Raw genomic sequence first — 18152 nt, 5'->3', positions numbered from 1 at the left:
GCTAGGCTGGCGCTAGCCCCGCCTTCAAGGCGGAACCGGATAGGCCGGATCTCTGGCAGGAGGAGGCGGGGAAAAACGGAAGGCTCGCACATGCGCACTGCAGTGGGACACGCCCACCCGGGAGGGGAGCGGGAGCCGGGGCGCGCGGGGCGGGCTTTGCGGATGGAGGGCGCGGCGGGAGCAGGGATGAGCTCGCTGCCTGGAGCCCCTTGGGCCAGAAAGCTGCGCTCTGGGCTCTGGGCCCTGATGTGAGGCGCGCAGAGATGACATAGTGAGAACCATTTTGGAAATTTGTGGGTTTTTTGTTCCATTGCTTTTTTAAATCTCACTTTTGGTTCCATGGCTAAGAAGGCCTATTGAAAAGGTAAGAAAAAAAGGAAAAAGAAAAGGTAAGAAAGAAAAATCAAACGTCAGTAAAACCGTTGATAACTATCAATAGGAATCCCTCCGTTGGATCAATCAAACAGTGGGTAGTAAGTTGTTTATTGTTTTAAAAGTGTTTAAAATAATAGCAACAGAGGCACTTTAAAATGGAGTTTGAGCTGCCATCCTCGCAGATCTTACTCCTCAAACCTTTGGAATTTGTTAAAATGGCCTTTGGACTCGGCCTAAAACACCATTGCATCCAAACAATAGTTTGCAAAAATGACAATAAAACCAGGCTAAAAATTAAACACGTGAATTAGCATCACTGTGTTAGCTAATCTGCATCTACAGAAACTCCTGTTCATGTAATTGCTTCCCTTCCTTTCCTCATAAATACCCCAGCCTTTGTTGCCTGTGGGCCCTGACAATAAAGATACCCACTAGAAGGGCACCTGGCAGCCAAATGGGCTCAAATTTTTAAAAATAGAGCTTTGCCCTGGCCCCTGTGGCTCAGTGGTTGGAGCCTCGTCTTGTGCACCAAGGGGTCATGGGTTCAATTTCTGATCAGGTGGCAGGGCCCGTCCCTTGTTGAGGGGTGGGCATGAGGCAGCCGATCGATCTCTTCAATAACCCATGCCTTAACAGAACTTTCCTTGGTTAGTTTTGTATTTAGCACTGGATATGTAGCTTCTGTATCTAAGAAGTTGATTCGTTAGTTGCCTGATGTCAATGGTACCTGGGGCCCCTGTGTTGTTTTTGCCCCCACAAACCAGCATCCTTCATTGCCTGGGGGCCATATTGAGCAGAACAGAGATGGGAGTTTTATGTTAAAAGGGAAGTGAAAATAATGACACCAAAATTGGTTTTAGTGTTGTGGCGAAAGTAGGATTCCCCAGTTCCTTGTAGAGAAGGTCGGATTCTCCATTCGGCTCAGAATTCCTCATTTAAGTCTCATAGCTTCTCAATGAAGCCATTTCTAGGATGCTTTAATAGAATTTTTTTTTTTTTATCCGCTTTTTGTACTTTTAACCGTCTCTTACAGAAGAGATTAAATGGAAATTGTGGAGAAGTACAAAGACAGAAACAGCCTCCCGGAGGGTGCTTCTCAGCAGTCAAGCAGGCAGCCGGCCCAGAGCCTTTTCAGGGTAATATCTGAGAGAAATGAGAGTCATCTATTTGGAAGAAGCAGTAAACAAGTTGCAAATTTACCAGAATTTTATGAGCCTACTGCTCTGCAGAGGAATGGAAACACATGAATCCAGACTAGCTATAGTCTGATTCTAACTGAAAATGCAATCAACAGATTAGGATGATAATACCTTTCTCTTTGGTTTCCTTAGCTGAGTAATAGGGCAGAATGCCATTTTAAGGCATCATCACAAATGACTGGTTACTTATATTTAGGAGGATGAGATGTTTTCCTAAGCATACATTTAGAATTATGTTAAGTCACATCGTTGCCTTTGTTACAGGGAGGCTTAACTTACCATCTTTGGGGCTTATCCATATTAAATAATAAATGTATTAAACATCATTTTCCAAGGTAAAATATGTACTCTGGTATACATGATTTCACACCTGAGAGAGAAAGTTGGTTTTTTTTAATTGAAATTATTTTAAATTTAAAACTTTCAAGGTTTAGAGGGCTTTTCTAGCTTTATGATAATTTATACTACTGATTTTTATATATTCTTTTTTTTTTAATATATTTTATTGATTTTTTACAGAGAAGAAGGGAGAGGGATAGAAAGTCAGAAACATCGATGAGAGAGATCGATCAGCTGCCTCCTGCACGCCCCACAGTGGGGACGTGCCTGCAACCAAGGTACATGCCCTTGACCGGAATCGAACCCGGGACCCTTGAATCCGCAGGCCGACGCTCCATCCACTGAGCCAAACCGGTTCGGCTTATATATTCTTTTTAAGATGATTCAGTGCTTTCCCTCAGTGTGACTGTCATTGGACTTCCTGATTTGGGTCTGTGGGCTTAATTCAAAGTATCTAAACCTAATCTGTAAATGCTCTTCTAACTGTTAATTGTATGATTGATTTTTTTTTGTTTATTTTGCTTGAAGGTTATTCATACTTTTTAATTGGATAGAAATAAAGTTTTTCCTACTTATAAAAATAAATTCATAAAATTGTTTAAGTAAATGAAAGACAAGGTCAGAGGTGAATAGATTATAAAAAAAATTTTGCTATGAAGGGTATGAACATAAAAGGAACAAAACAGTGTACCACAGAAAAACAGTTTATTAGAAAACCCAGAGAAGGAGATTTTAAAATAGGAGATTTTGTTTCAATTAAGAAATAATGGTTAATACATAATATCTAGTTGTACTTAAACGCAATAAAAAATTAGCTCAAAATAATGCTAAGAGATTATATTGAAATGGTTTAGATGTGGGTATTGGATTCATCTAGCCTTATCTCTAACAGGAAATGTGAAGTGCCCAGAAACAATTAGAGAAATATGTTAATAAAAAATGAAAACCCTACCTAGCTGGTGTGGTTCAGTAGTTGAGTGTCTGCCTATCCACTATGTGGTTCATGGGTTGACACTCAACTACTGAGCCACATCAGCTAGGCTATGTTACATATTTTTATAGAATTATACAAGTTTTTATGCACATTTTGTGTGTGTGTGTGTGTATGAGGATTCAATGAGGTTAGCAGAAATTATGTTACCATTTTATATATGGTGTCAAAATGCCTCAAAATAGTTGAGTCTTGTGTAAGTTATGCACCAGGAAGTTATGGTTCTATTCCCTGTCAGGGCATAAGCCCAAGTTTCAGGCTCAATTCCCAGTAGGGGGCAAGCAGGAGGCAGCCAATCAATGATTCTCTCTCATCACTGATGTTTCCATTTCTCTCTCCCTCTCCCTTCCTCTCTGAAATCAATAAAAATATATTTTAAAGAACACCAATTTACCTATCCAGTCTTGAAATTGAGGTGTAGGTGTAGTGACCAAGTGTTTAGTAAATGGGAACACTGGCCCATTCCCATGCTCCAACTCTCCCTCCCACCCGTGGGAAATATAATGAAGGCCATCAGTTACACTGTGCGACCTTGGGAGTCTAGTCAGATCCCAAGTCAAGAAAACAGCCAGCAGTTTGGATCTTACATAGCTTGCTTGAAAGCACATCCCCCTTTCCTTGTATGACCCGTTTTTCTCTGTTTTCTGTACTCTATAAAATCTTGTTGCCAGGAGCCGGTCCATCCTTGCTGTTTCAAGGGACCTGGCATATATGGCATACTGTTCTTAATATGTTTGCTCACCTTCTTGGCACTATGTGTTTTAACCAAGGTCACCTCTCTGAGAAAGGTTGTTTCCCCAGGTAGGGATTTTCCCCTGAAGTTAGGGAGGGAATAAAACACCTTAACTAAGTGCCAGGCGGGTAATTAATCACTTTAACTACGAACAATCATGCTTAAGCTACATAATATTTACTCCCTGGAATGGAGATAAGAAACGCCCTAACCTTTGGAATAGAGATTGATAGGATTGGAATCAACTGGTATAAATACAGATGTAACAAGACAACTAGATACAGAACCTAGACACAGAACCTAGACACAGAACCTAGCGAGAGAACATGGCAAAAGATCCTGGACAGAAACTGGCCACAGAACCTAGAGACAGAACATGGCAAAAGATCCTGGACAGAAACTGGCCACAGAACCTAGAGACAGAACATGGCTGAAGATCCTAGAGACAGAACCTGGCTACAGAACCTGGATAGAACATGGCAAAAGAACCTGACTAGAACCTGGTGACTGAACCTGGCTGGAGAACCTGGACAGAACCTGGCTGGAGAACCTAGCAAGAGAACATGGCTACAGAACCTGGCTGAAGATCCTGACCAGAACTTGGCTAGAGATCCTGGCTAGGCTGCTGATCAACTGAATGCTGTCTCTGTGTCATTCCTTCTTCGCCGACTCTGTCCACACCTTTGGGGACCCCTGGACCTGCTGGGGTTGGACCCCAGCATCTTGTGTTGGGGAAGTATGGGTGGTGGCAAAACAATGGCACTGGCCAGCGCCCTCTGTGTGGCCAGTCAGCAGGCCGGATGGGACTTAGCAGTTCAACTTCACTAGTGGCAGCATGTGTGGCGGAAACTTACCCACCTGGCTTCCATGGGGTCTTCCCATGTGTAAGTAATAAAGGCTATGTCCTTCCCCTCTAGTCCCTGTCCCTGATATTTTAGGACTATCAAAGAACAGCGTGGTGCTCCCAGGAATGGAGTTCTTATACCAAGGAATAATTCATAGGATATATATATATATATATATATATATATATATATATATATATATATATATATTATATGTTCTGGGGTTATATAAAAATTGATTTTAAAGAGAGAGGAATGGAGAGGGAAATAGAAACATCAGTGACAAGAGAGAATCATTGATCGGCTGCCTCCTGCATGCCCCCTACTGGGGATTGAGCCTGCAACCTGGGCATGTGTCCTGACCTGGTTCATGGGTCGACGCTCAACCACTGAGCCACATCAGCCAGGCTATGTTACATATTTTTATAGAATTATACAAGTTTTTATGCACATTGTTGTGTGTGTGTATGAGGATTCAATGAGGTTAGCAGAAATTATGTTACCATTTTATATATGGTGTCAAAATGCTTCAAAATAGTTGAGTCTTGTGTAAGTTATACAGCCAGTGTCAGTTTCATATGCAATATCATGACTCTAGATCATATTGTCTAGAGGTTTTGCTTTGCATTTCAAATTCCTTCTAAGGAGTTAAATTTGTGCTCAAAATGTTTCACAAGAGATTGAATGACCTGCTTTAGGATTCCCAGTAGCCACCCAACGGTACTAAATTTTCTTGTGAATATAATTGTGTTGATGTTTTACATTCACATTTTACTATGTTTACGTTTTTAAAACAATAGTAATTTAACATGAGAATGAAAATTTACATTTAAATTTTTATTCTCATTAATGAACTTCAAAAACTCTTCTCCAAGAGTGATATTTCTTCAAATATTTCTTTAATTCATCTCAGTTTATCTGCTCCCTAGTTTTGAGGTACTTTGTTTATATTCTTTTGTAGTATCAGTTGTTAAGTTGCCTTTAATTTTCACCATCTTAGTTCTCATAACTAAGATGAGGAAAATAAGGAGTGCATTTTGCTTTTTCAAAAAAAAAAAAAAAGACATCAAACTAGATTATCTTCCTGGGAATGACAGTTCAAATTAATCAACTCTTTTTCCCCCCCCCTTACTGGCAGAGAGAGAGAGGGAGAAGGAGAGGGAGAATGAATGAATGAATGGGGGGAAAGATTGAGAGAGAGACAGCTGAAGTCAGCCAGTGCTCAGGAAGAGAGGGTGTGTTCCTCAAGCTCTGAAAAATCAAGTGCCTATGCGTTTAATTAGCAACATCTTGGTACTCTGTGCCTCATTTATATTCTCTTATTTGGTGTGTTACATTTCTGCCATTATCCTTGTGAAAGTAATTTTAGAGACAAAACAGGCAGGCTTAGGGAATAAAGGGGGTCCATGGGAGAGGAATGCATATGTGAAGGACAGCGGTATCTCTGGCCCAAGCAATTAAAGCAACTATAAGGTAGATCAAAAGCACTCCTGACCTGAGCAGCTTGGAGAGCCATAAAGGGAAATAAAACATCTCCAGCCAGGACAACTGAGAGAGAGCTACATAAGGGAGGAAATCAAAAGCAACTCCAACCTGAACAGAGAAGATGGATATGTGAAGGCTAGAGAAATGCCACAGGCTAAGGGGGAAGACATACATTCACGGAAGATAAAAAAAAAAAAAAAAAGTCACAGGATATGGGGAAGAAGGAAGTATTTTCACAGGGGATAGAGGAATGTTGCAAGATAAGGGGGAGAGGATAAGGGGTGAGGCACCACGAGGGCTTTGAGCTTTGAAGCAGAATGACCAGTGAGGAAAGCATGGGGGTCCTAAATTGAGGAAGGGTCCAATTAGAAAGCGTCAGGGTCAGACAAAGAGCATATAGAAACTGGAGACAAAGGGACATGAGACAGATTTTTAGATTTTAGATTTTTTTCCCATTAGAGAGAGAGAGAGAGAGAGAGCAGGCTTTCCCCCTGCCCAGATGGAGTTTGTATATGCTTCCAATAAACTTCTACATGTTTTATTAAAGAAGCCTTTACCAGTACTCCACGAATTTATGCTTCATCTTTGTTGGACAAAGATGAACCCACGAGAAGAAAAGTCTGCACCCCGAGCCCCACGTTTCACTTGCTTCTACATTGCAGGAGAAAATAATTTAAACAATCAATTCAGTCAGCTGGAGTAAGCAAAGCATGAAATCCTGGGGGAGAAAGCCTCTATACTCCAGTCCAGGCAGGGGGGCACCAGAGTCCCCCACACAAAGGGGTGGGTTCAGTCCTCCCACAGACACCCTGCACTCTCGGAAACTTGTCTGTACAGATGACAAGCCCTTGTCTATGCAGCTACAAGAAGCATGCGTGTGTCTACATTTCTCCAAGGGAAAAGGGAAACTTCCTTTGCCACGATCCAGAGCAATCCGTCTATTTTCGCAGAGCAAAACACAAGCCTTCCAAATGAGCCTCAAGTCACAGATTCTCGGTTTGTGCATCCCGCCGAGGTCGGATGGCTTAATCAGATATGGTTGGGGAGACTCCCTCACACCTTCCCACGGTGCTTCTGTTCCAAAGGCCTGCGAGAGGACGTGGACAGGGCTGCTTCCCACGGCGGGCACGGCTGCGTGGCAGCCCCACGCGGCGTTCGCGGCTCCAGTGGGTCCAGCGTGCTGCACGGGCCGCTTCCAGCCGGAGCCGGGAGGCGGGCGGTGCGGGCTGCTGGCCCACTGGGGATGCGAGGGCATCCGTGCGGCAGCGACCGGGCCCCGTCCAATGACCACATGGACTTTTCCTGTGAGTAAATAACCTGCCTGCTTGATTTTCATTCCCAAACGATCCCTGTTTGGTGACGTTTCGCCTGGCAGCGCCGTGGCTGCCGCCGCCCCCGCGGGCCTAGCTCGCCGCGCCTCGGCTCAGCTCAGCGGGGACCCGGGAGAACAGCGACCCCCCGGGGGCGCGGGCAGCTCCCCGCTAAGGCCGGGTCCCCCTCCGGCGATCGGCGGGCGCCAGCCTGGGGGGGATCGCGCTGCCTCTGCCTCCTCCTCTCTGAGGTCGGAATCGGAGGAAGAGGAATCGGTGCAATTCGCAGGGAAGGGAGGCCAGAGACAGCCGCCCTGGACAAATCCGTGTTTCTCTCCACCCTCTTCCCCCCCCCCCCCCCGGAACCCCTAGTCATTCCTTCCCGAATTTCCTCACCAATCTACCTTAGTCCTCGTAGACATGGTTTTGATCAGTTTCCCCACAGTTTCAGCGTTGTGTATCTCTGTTCCAAAATCCCACCCCACCGGCGCCTGCACCCTTTGCCAAGTGTGGGTGGCGGGGCCCCGGGTGACTGCCCTCGGGACCACCCACGCACTTCCTTCTGCTCGGCTGTTCGCAGCAGGTGCAGCGGGCGGGAGTGGGGGTCTGCGCAGAGCTGGAGCCTCGAGCCGGCAAGAGCAGGGGAGAGCGCAGACTCGGGACCTGGGAGCCAGGGGGGCGGTGTGGGAACAGAGTCCGGGGGGGAAAGGGCTGAACCCCAGGCGGAGAGCCGGCGGCGATGGGGGTAGCTCTGGCTTTAAAAGGGCGGGGTGACTCTATGTATTCCTTATTTGATCCTTTGTGAACGCAAACTCCCTTCTCTCCCCCTCCCCCATCTGCCCCCCCCCTCCCCACCCCCTCCTCGCTCCTTACAGGATCCTGGACTGTGGGCGGCTGGGGAGCGCTCCCTGGGATGCAGCCTCGGAGGCTCCGGCTCGCCCAGCTGTGTCCTCCCGGCGCCGGAGCCCTGACACAGCTGGATTCGCTTAGCTGCTCTGCAAGGATTCGGAGCCAATTCAGCCGCGTTTGAAAAGGTAGCAGCGCCGAGATGCCTTTTCTTTCGTTCGTATTATTATTATTATTATTATTATTATTGTGCAATAAGCTGTCGTTTTGGCTTGGAGGGTCAGAGAAGAATCCACGACCTCGTTACTGTGTTTAATCTAGGAATTTCAAGTGGGGTTTCTCAGAATTTAAATGTGGTTCACCGAGTTGGTAATCAAGGTGGCAGATCTTCCAGCATAGACCCTTTCCGTTTTATGTAATGAGAGACCCAAAGAAGCTGGGGCTTTTCTGTGATGCATAATCTGTATTCATTCCCTCTCTCCTCTCTCTCTGTCTCTTTCGCTCGCTCTCTCGCTCTCCCCCTCTCTCCTTCTCTCTCCCTCTCCCCCTCTCCTCCTCTCCCTCTCTCCTTCATTTGTATCATTGGGAAACTCGTCCAGGGCCACTGAAAAGTCAGGAAAGGTTGAAATCGGATTTTCCACGGATTCCTACTTGCAACGTCAAATAATATCGGGAAACACCGCCACCAAACAAGTATGAGGATATTATTGTGGAGAAGCAATTAACCCCTCCTCAAATACAAGGCGCCCGGGGAAAGGTGAGGCCGGGAGGCGAGGAAGCCCTTTGGAGGAGAGCGATCTGGGGAGCGGCTGCAGGTGGGGTCCCAGCCCCCGAGCTTCAGTACCGGAGGGGATGGACAGCGTCTCCAGCCTGGGCTGCAGCCACCGGGACCGAACTGCGCCGCTGCGGCCCCTGCTGCTGTCCTTGCCTCCGCCGGCAGCGGGGCTGCCTGCTCCTCGCATCTAAAAGGCGACGCCTCCCCATAACCCCTCGTCCCCTCGCCCCCCCTCTCCATCTAAGTAGAGGAAAAACAACAACGCTTCTTACCCACCTGCTACAGCGACCATACGGGGCTCGGAGGAGTGCTCTTGTTGCACACATTCAACTCTCCGCTGCAACTTCAAAAATAATTTTCCGTGGGGGCCTGGGAGACATGCAAACAGAGGAGTGAAGTCCAAGTTCTTTGAGGCTCTGGGAAGTCATGGGCTCTGCAGTGAGGATCCAGGTGCTCAAAGGCCCCCACTTTTTGGAATAAACAATGCTCAGGAGAGGAGGCCCCTGTTTTTGGATATACTGGTAGCTTTGTGAGAGGAGGTTCCAGAACTATTCAGAATCCTACGTTAGAGAAACGAACAGGCATCTAATTCTTTCAGTGGGCAGGTAAGTGATAAGACTTTTTTTACCTGCTTATTTACAACCCTACTTTTTCAAGAATTTCGCAGAAAGATATATACAGTATTATTTTTCCTTGTGGATGAAGTAGATAAACAATTTGATTCTTAAATAATTGTTCCTGCATCATCGTCTTTGAAAATCTCTTGCCTAATAACCTAGTTGAATATTTTTATTGTTGAACATTTTATTTCTCTGAAGTCCCTTATATGACAAAACTATTAAAGAATTTATATTGGGTTATATAATTACAGTAAAGTCTTTCTTGTGTATTTTTTATATTCCTGGCCTAACATACTTTTAAATTTATGTATGTCTTGGTTTTCCAAAATCTGGACTTTCATTAAGAGGGTGTTTTTTTTTAAATCTTGTCTGTGTTACATAGTATGAAAAATTCAAAAAGCATCAAGTAGAGATTGTTTAACCACTCCATCTATTATATTTTAGATGATTACAATTTGCCAAACAATGCACAGGAACAAACGCATGTATGCATACACACCTGATTCCTCTTTCCACCTGAACACCCAAGTACTAGTATACCTACACCTGTAGAATCTTAACTAAAAAATACACACATTTTTACTTAGTGTGGTCTTTCCTGCCTTTTAAAGCTTAAGACTGCTTGCTCAAAATGCATTTGCCAGAAAGCAGAAAGTGAGAAGCTTTAATGTGCCTTTTAAAAATATATATATATTTTTTTACATATATATACACACACACACACACACACACACACACACACACACATACATATACACACTAGAGGCCCGGTGCATGAAAATTCGTGCACTTGAGATGGGAGGGTGGGGGGGTCACTCAGCCCCCCTGCACCCTCTCGAAGTCCAGAACCCCTCTGGGGTTGTCTGACTGACAGCTTAAGCTGCAGTTGGACATCCTTAGCACTGCCTGCTGCGGAGGCAGGAGAGGCTCCCGCCACCACTGGTGCGCTTGCAACCATCAGCCCAGCTTGTGGCTGAGCGGTGCTCCCCCCTGGGAGCGCACTGACCACCAGGGGGCAGCTCCTGCATTGAGCATCTGCCCCTTGGTAGTCAGTGCGCGTCATAGCTATCATTCGTTCCTGGTTGCTCTGCCATTAGGGTCAATTTGCATATTATCCTTTTATTATATAGGAGATATATATGTATATATATATATATATATATATATATAAATATATATATATATATATATTGATTTCAGAGAGAAAGGGAAAGGGAGTGAGAGATAGAAAACTCAATGATGAGAGAGAATCATTGATTGGCTGCCTTCAGCACGCCCCCTACTGGGGTTCAAGCCAGCAACTCGGGCATGTGCCCTTTTCCAGAATCAAACCCAGGACCCTTCAGTCTGCAGGCTGACACTTTATCCACGGAGCCAGACCAGCTAGGGCTTTAGTGTGCCTTTTTGGAGAGCTGGGTTTTTATAGCATTCTGACTTAGTTCTATAAAATAAACCTGTCACTAAAATCCAGAAACGTGATAGAGGAAAATAGGTTCTTGACAGACCATAAACTTTAAAGTGTTCATTAAATCTGTTTTTGTTGATTCTGATTTCTGGAGTCTTCCCCTAGAGCTTTAAAACTACCATCTTTCATAGTGACCTTGATAAGCATTCGGCTTTAATAAAAAGGGCTCATTTAGGTAAAAGAAGTTACACAGATTTATAGCCTTTGCCTGACACTTCACTAAGGGCTCCATCAATTCTAGTGCACACATTCAGTTCTGTGGAGAGTGCTGACTTGCAAGGCTGGACTTTTTCAATCATGGAAGCACATATGATGCTATATGCATAACCAGCACTGTGGAAAGAGTTTGCCCCTGTGAAAAACTACAGTTCCTTAATTTTTTCTTTTAATTTGTAGGTCACAGCTAAACGATAATGAAGTACTCCTAATACATACCCATACATACATACCTTCCTTCTCAGTTTCAGCACAAAAATCCCGAGCCAGGAAAGATGGTATTTGTTGGTAGGTTGATGGGCCCTTGTTTTGAATTGGCCGAGAGTAGCAATTACACTCGGAGGGAAGAAAATCCTTCTTCACTGGCACTTACCGTTGACCACTAGCCTGCTTGTTTAGCAGAAAGGGAGCCGGGACGTCTGTGTCATTGAGCTGTTTGGGGACTGTATTGCTGTTTATAGGTCAGAAATGACCATCGCCCTAGCCAGTCTGGCTCAGTGGAAAGAGCATCGGCCTGCAGACTGAAGGGTCCCAGGTTCGATTCCAGTCAAGGACACATGCCCAGGTTGCAGGCTCAATCCCCAGGGAGGGGCCGTGAGGGAGGCAGCTGATCAATGATTCTCTCTCATCGTTGATGTTTCTCTCTTTCTCTCCTTCTTCCTTCCTCTCTGAAATAAATAAAAATAAAAAATAAAAGAGAAATGACCATCATCTGAGGATTTGGATTCCTTCCTAGGAGACCTATGATATGCTCCTAATACAACATGATTTTTTTTTCTAACCTGAGAGATGTGAAAATGAAACTGCCTCATGAAATAATTAATGATGCTTTAAGAGACGTATGGTATATTGTTAGACTAATATTTTGGTCGTCAATTAACATAGACTCTCGTGGCTGGCACCTCATAAAAATGAAAGCAGAAAATGAATTCTAGGAAGCATCCTGTGCGTATGTGGCCACGGTGACCCTCTAGTGGTACAGGGGGCAGGCTTCCCCTATGTGTGCGTGAAATGGCACGAAGTAAAAGTTATCTTTGCCTAAATCCTTTGGAGATTTAGTCACAGAAATTAATAACTCGAATTCACCCTTCCAAGCTCAGGCAAAGTGCACGGAAGCTCATAACAATCATTATCTTTGCAGAAATGTCATTCCCATCGAGATAGAGTTTGGTAAATCAATTTAATGCCCTCCTAGATGCTAATCTCTAAGTGCTTCCTCCCCAAGAAGAGTGGGTGTTAATGTTAGCAAACCGTTTTTTGCACACAATCACTTGTGTTTAAAGTTAAATCAGTGCTTTATTCCAGGATATTCAGATCCCAGAAACTGCTTGATAGTTATTTTGGCCCATTAGGGAAAAAGGACCATTGAGGTCTGCAGAGAACTAGACACAGTAATTCAGCATCCCCTCCCCGGGTGAGGGCAGTGGTGGTGCTGACACTGCTTTGTTGGTAAAAGGTTGTTGACCTTTGCTTACATTTGAGACGCAAAGGAGAAAGGTGACATAGGATTGCATAAACAGGAAATGTAAAGTGTATATAGGACCAGAGGATAATCAGAAATGAGCCCTGGGATCCGTCCAATTGCTTTTATTTATTTATTTTTTTACAAGAAATGGTGTGTGGCAACTGGGACAGAGAGTTCTGGCCTGAATCTTTAAATTATAAAATATTATAAAAACAACCTCTTGTTTAACGTTTTGTGTAGATCATCTGAATATTAACTGGATATTTCTAATGTCATTACTGAGACCTACAGATCATATTGGACTTCAATGTCCAGAGTTTGCCTTAGAAATTTTGGGGTGATTTGAATCAAGGTATGTGTATATCAAAAAATATAAAAGTATGAGATGATAATTACTAGAATAGAAGAAGGCCCTCAGTAACTGACTTTTATTTTTATGTCATTTTAAAGATGTAAATTACTCACCCAATTCTAATGAGCAAGGTAAAAGCTATTAGTGAAGAAGGGCGTGTTGTAACCTGGAAATGATTTTTATAGTCATCTCAGCTCCCCATAACCCTGTACAATGAGTCATAGAATAGCACTCAAATGCTATTCTTATTTACTATTTTCTTCTTTGTTTAGTGAAGGTGAATGAGTTCTACAGGGCGTGTGCTCAAAGAGACGACATGCTGCGGGGTAAAATATGTTACCTATCATCATGTAGCAGAACGAGTGCTGTTTGACAGTCCAAACATTAGGATTCTTGAATGCTTGTCATTATATCTTAGGCAAGTCACTGGACCCAATAAACCTAACTTTTCTTCTGTAACAGGGGATACTGTCCGTACGGATTAAGGTACAATTCTAATATGACGTCTAAATCTTTGTGGGATGAATGAGCGAATGCCTACTGTGTGAAATATTGGAGAGCCCCAATAGAATGCTTTTGAGAGTGTTTTGGAAACGGAAGTGCTTGATCTTTAAGTTATAAGTAATCTTTAGTAGCATTCATTTATTCCCTCATCAAAAACCTCCCTACTGATTACAATATGTGGGCATGCCTCTTCTATTTAAGAACTCTCAGTATAGACAATATGTTTTCTGTGCTAATTCAGCATCAATTTTCTTATATCTCTTAATGGATTACATATTTTAATGCAGGTAGAAGCTGGTTTAAGAATATTTATTATTGCCCTGCCAGTGTGGGTCAGTGGTTGATCGTCAACCTATGAACCAGGAGGCCACGGTTTGATTTCCCGTAAGGGCATATGCCTGGGTTGCAGGCTTAATCCCCAGTAGGGGGCTTGCAGATGGCAGCCAATCAATGATTCACTCTCTCTCTCCTTCTCCCTTCTTCTCTTCCCACCAGTTACATTATTTTGGGGAATACTGTCAAAAATACTGACAACTGCTAAAGATTTTAAAAGAAATTGTTGTGAGAAATAAGCAACTCTATTACACACACTTTAATTATTTGTGTGAAAATTAAATTTCTTGAAATTTTTTCCAAATTTTATTTTTCTGAACTTGTTTTCTTGCACATGCATAAAAGAAGTATAATCATAGAATAAACAATTGAGTGAAGCCTAGAAATCATTTACATCATTTACACAAGCATTGAAAACCCCCAATAGGCTATTTTTATTCCTCCTGAACAGAATTGACAAATCTCAAAATGAATGCAGTTTCTTCTCTCATTGTGTAGTTCCGGAATATTTTCATAAGAACTTTACTTCAGTGTGCTTAGCTGAGCCAAATCATTGTGCTTTTACAGGTTTATCAAGGATACTTATTAAGAGATTGAGCCCTAGGAGCAAGATGGCACTCAAATAGATAGAAGTTCTGAGCATCAATCTAAAACTATAACTATTCTTAATGAGCACAAAGGCTGAACACTGGGAACAAGGCTGACATGTGGCCAAAAAAAATATTTGGCATCTGATGAATTACTTCGCATTTCTTTTTGTAAAGAATAAAAGCTTTCTGGCTTCTAACAAAGAGTTTGTGAGTGTGTGGCAGTATTTTGAACAAGGAGATCATTTATAAATGCAGTCTTTATATTTAGAAAATGATTACGGGATGCAGCTGCAGGTTTTAATGACTTTTAATAAAGCACGTTATAAAGTGAGTTAGCAATGAATGTTTAACAGATGATGCTAATTAAACACATTACAGAACATCATTACATCTACATGTTAAATTGTTAAAGCAATATATATGTTTCTATAATACCAGGGGTTTTGACATTTTCGAGGGTATTTTGAAAGGAAGTTCAAGGCAGGTTAAATTTTAATGAATGGGATTAGTGTATCTACTAGCTCCGGGAAACCAATAAAATTTTATTTATTTAAGTAATAAAGAAGCTGAAAGCTCTTTAAATTTATACAATATATAGAATTATAAAACAAGATTCATGTATTAACATATGAAGATACACTTCAACCATTTTAAATTCTTAAGTCTTTCATAAATAAAAGTGAATTTTACTTTGTAGAAAAAAATAGTTTGTTAGAAATAATCTGAGTTCAATACTTGCTTTGCTGGCATTGCCAGAACTCAGTCATAAACTAAATTTCAAATCAAGTGGTCAGAATACTGATGAACAGAAGCAAACACAATTCATAACTCACCGTGTCTGTTCATATAAGTAGGCTACCTCAGCATGCAGAATGATACAATTTAGATTACTTTCCCCCCTCCCTCCAGTATAAATTACTTTTAAAGACTAAGCTTGGTCTCTGATCTCAAGAAGGTTGGCGTCTATTAAGACAAAGCAAGGATATTTAGAATCGCAAGGTAGAGTTGGAAATGTAGTCACAGATTATCAGGTTAGGAATTTGACTCTGAGAAAATTTCTGAAATTTGTTAAAAGATTCAAATTTAGTTTATGACTGAGTTGAAATAGAGCTGTAAATTATGGTTTAATCAGTGATGATACTCCAAGAACAGTAAAGGACAACTGAATACTGTTCAATGAATATCTCTTTATGGATCCATGGTTCAGGGTAAACTAGTAACCTAGGATGTGGAGAAGGTAGAGAAGTGGTAAGTTCTAAGTCTTCCAGAATTTCAAGCAAATGAGATTGAATGTCCATCATAGATGCGGCTAGGGATAACAAGGTTGTTGTTGTTGTTTTTTAACTTTGTATTTGTTTTTAAATATGGACTCAAAAGAAGTTGCAGAGATTCTTTATGTTTTAAAAAAATTTATGTTTATTTGTCGATAGTACTACAGATGTCTCCATTTCCCCTCCCCGAATTGACCTCCTCCCTCCCTCCCATCTCCCCCCCCCCCCCCCACCAGGCCGACTGCACTAACATGAAGCCTTCACTCAACCTCCCCAATGGTAACATCTTACATAATTATCGTACAGCAATATAACCGGGAATTTCTATTGGCACATTGTCAAATAGATTATAAATCTTACTAAGAGTTCTTCAGTTTTTTTAAAAAATATATTTTATTGATATTTTGCAGAGAGGAAGGGAGAGGGATAGAGAGAGAGTTAGAAACATCGATCAGCTGCCTCCTGCACACCTCCTACTGAGGATGTGCCCGCAACCAAGGTACATGCCTTGACTGGAATCGAACCTGGGACCTTTCAGTCTGCAGACCGACGCTCTATCCACTGAGCCAAACCGGTTAGGGCAGAGTTCTTCAGTTTTTATCTGAAGTTATATGTGTATGGCATTTTATGTACTTTATGCCATATATACATTTGCCATCACAATTAAGATAGAGAATAATTTTATCACCACACTAGACTTCCTTGTTCTGACTTTTAATAGTGTGGTCTACTCCCCAATTTCCTGGAAAACACAAATCCATTCTCCATCTCTAGAGTTCTGTTATTTTGAGACTGTTCTTTAAACAGATTCATACAGTATATAATCTTTTGAGATTGGCTTTTGTTTTTTCCATACAACACAAGGCCTTTGAGGCCCATCAACATTGTTGCATGTGCCAGAAGGTTATTTTCATTGTTCAACAGGAACAGTATTGCATGATGTGCCTGCACTGTTTTGTGGGCTTATCTAACAAAATTGAAGGACGTTTGGGTTGTTTCCAGTTTGGGGCTACTATGAATAATGGCGTTTTGAACATTCACATCTAGGTAGTTTGTTATGAGGTACTAGATAAGCAGAACATTTTCCTATAAATGCACCTGAACACTGAACAGCAAAGGGCAATAAAACAAAGGATTTGGGACAAGTAATAATCGTTTTAAACTCTGGCATTCCATTAATGAAGATTGTTTTATACCATTCACTTGTGCTCTAAGAGCACTAGGCACACAACAAAACTTTTCTAAGAATTAAGGCAAAAGTTTAAACAGTTCAATAAAGCTCCCACACAATTATTGATTTTTCTAAGAAGACATTTTAGTTAATGCTCTGGCCGGGAATTGAACCGTGACCTCCTGGTTCATAGGTCAACGCTCAACCACTGAGCCACACCGGCTGGGCTATTGAGCACCTTTTGATGGTTATTGGCTTCTTCAGATAAATGTCTATAAATTTGGGGGGGGGGCATTTTTAAGTAGGATGTTTGTCTTTTTGTTAATGAGTTGTGAGAGTTCTCAATAAATTTTGTGTACTAGAACTTTATCAGATACGTGATTTGAAAATATCTTCTTCCGTTATATGGGTTGTTTATTTTGTGTGTGTGTTTTCTTCATTTTGTTGTTGATAATGTCCTCTGAAGCACAAAAAATTTTGAATAAAGTCCAATTTATCTACTGTATGTTTTTTTGTTGTTGTTGCATGTGATGTTGGTGCCATAAATAAGAGACCACTGCCTAACCCAAGATAACAAGATTCCTATCTATGTTTCGCTCCATTAGTTGTACAGTTTTTGTTCTTACATTTAGGTATTTGATCTATTTTGAGAAAATTTCTCTATATGCTGTGTTGTATGGGCCACTGTCATTCTTCCTCATGTAGATAACTAGTTGTCCCAGCACCATTCCTTGAAGAAAATATTCTTTTGTCATTTAATCATCTTGGCACGTTGTTTAAAATCATTGGCCATAGATGTAAGGATTTGTTTTGATGCTGTCCATTTTATTCATTGATCTAGATGTCTGTTCTCATCCCATTACTAAACAGTTTTATCACTGCATTTTGAAATGGGAAAGTATGGGGACCATTAACAGAGCTGGTCCAAATTTAAAAATAAATTTGAAAATTGATTTACCTAAAAGGAATGTTTTCTTTTATTTTAATATATGGTGCCTTCCTATTATTTGCCTTGAAAATTCAGTGTGCTAAAACTAACAAAGTCACTTTTGCTACAATGTCCGTGTTTTTACTATGAGTCGATTTTATAGTGAACTGAATAATCTTTTAAGAACTATTATGCAACTTGCAGTTTTAGAGAATTGTAGATTTCAATCATTCACAGGTTTGGTAATTAAAATATAAAATGCAAAATTGGTTCAAGTGTTCATATCTTTTGTCTTATTAATCCACACCCAAGGATATTTTTCCATTGATTTGTAGAGAG

The 18152-nt window shown here is 41.9% G+C and overlaps 1 protein-coding gene across 6 annotated transcripts in view; it reads left to right on the top strand.

Moving 5' to 3' along the window:
• The first annotated feature begins 230 nt into the window (after window positions 1-230).
• Window positions 231-18152, top strand: part of SNTG1 (syntrophin gamma 1) — a 114373-nt gene continuing 96451 nt past the window's right edge. For 2 of the 6 annotated variants that reach the window (XM_036337677.1, XM_036337678.1), the window contains exons 1-3: window positions 7030-7271; window positions 8153-8311; window positions 8723-9503. The gene's annotated coding sequence lies outside the window, so the exon portion shown is untranslated. Of the gene's footprint in view, window positions 365-7026; window positions 7272-8152; window positions 8312-8722; window positions 9504-18152 lie in introns of those variants that run through there. The other 4 variants (XM_036337673.1, XM_036337675.1, XM_036337672.1 and 1 more) reach the window with 4 other exon arrangements.

This window comes from Myotis myotis, unplaced genomic scaffold (assembly GCF_014108235.1).
Source record: "Myotis myotis isolate mMyoMyo1 unplaced genomic scaffold, mMyoMyo1.p scaffold_m19_p_16, whole genome shotgun sequence".
Lineage (NCBI taxonomy): Eukaryota > Metazoa > Chordata > Mammalia > Chiroptera > Vespertilionidae > Myotis > Myotis myotis.
Note: the sequence above shows the minus strand (reverse complement) of the source record. Positions and strands in the feature narration are given on the sequence as shown.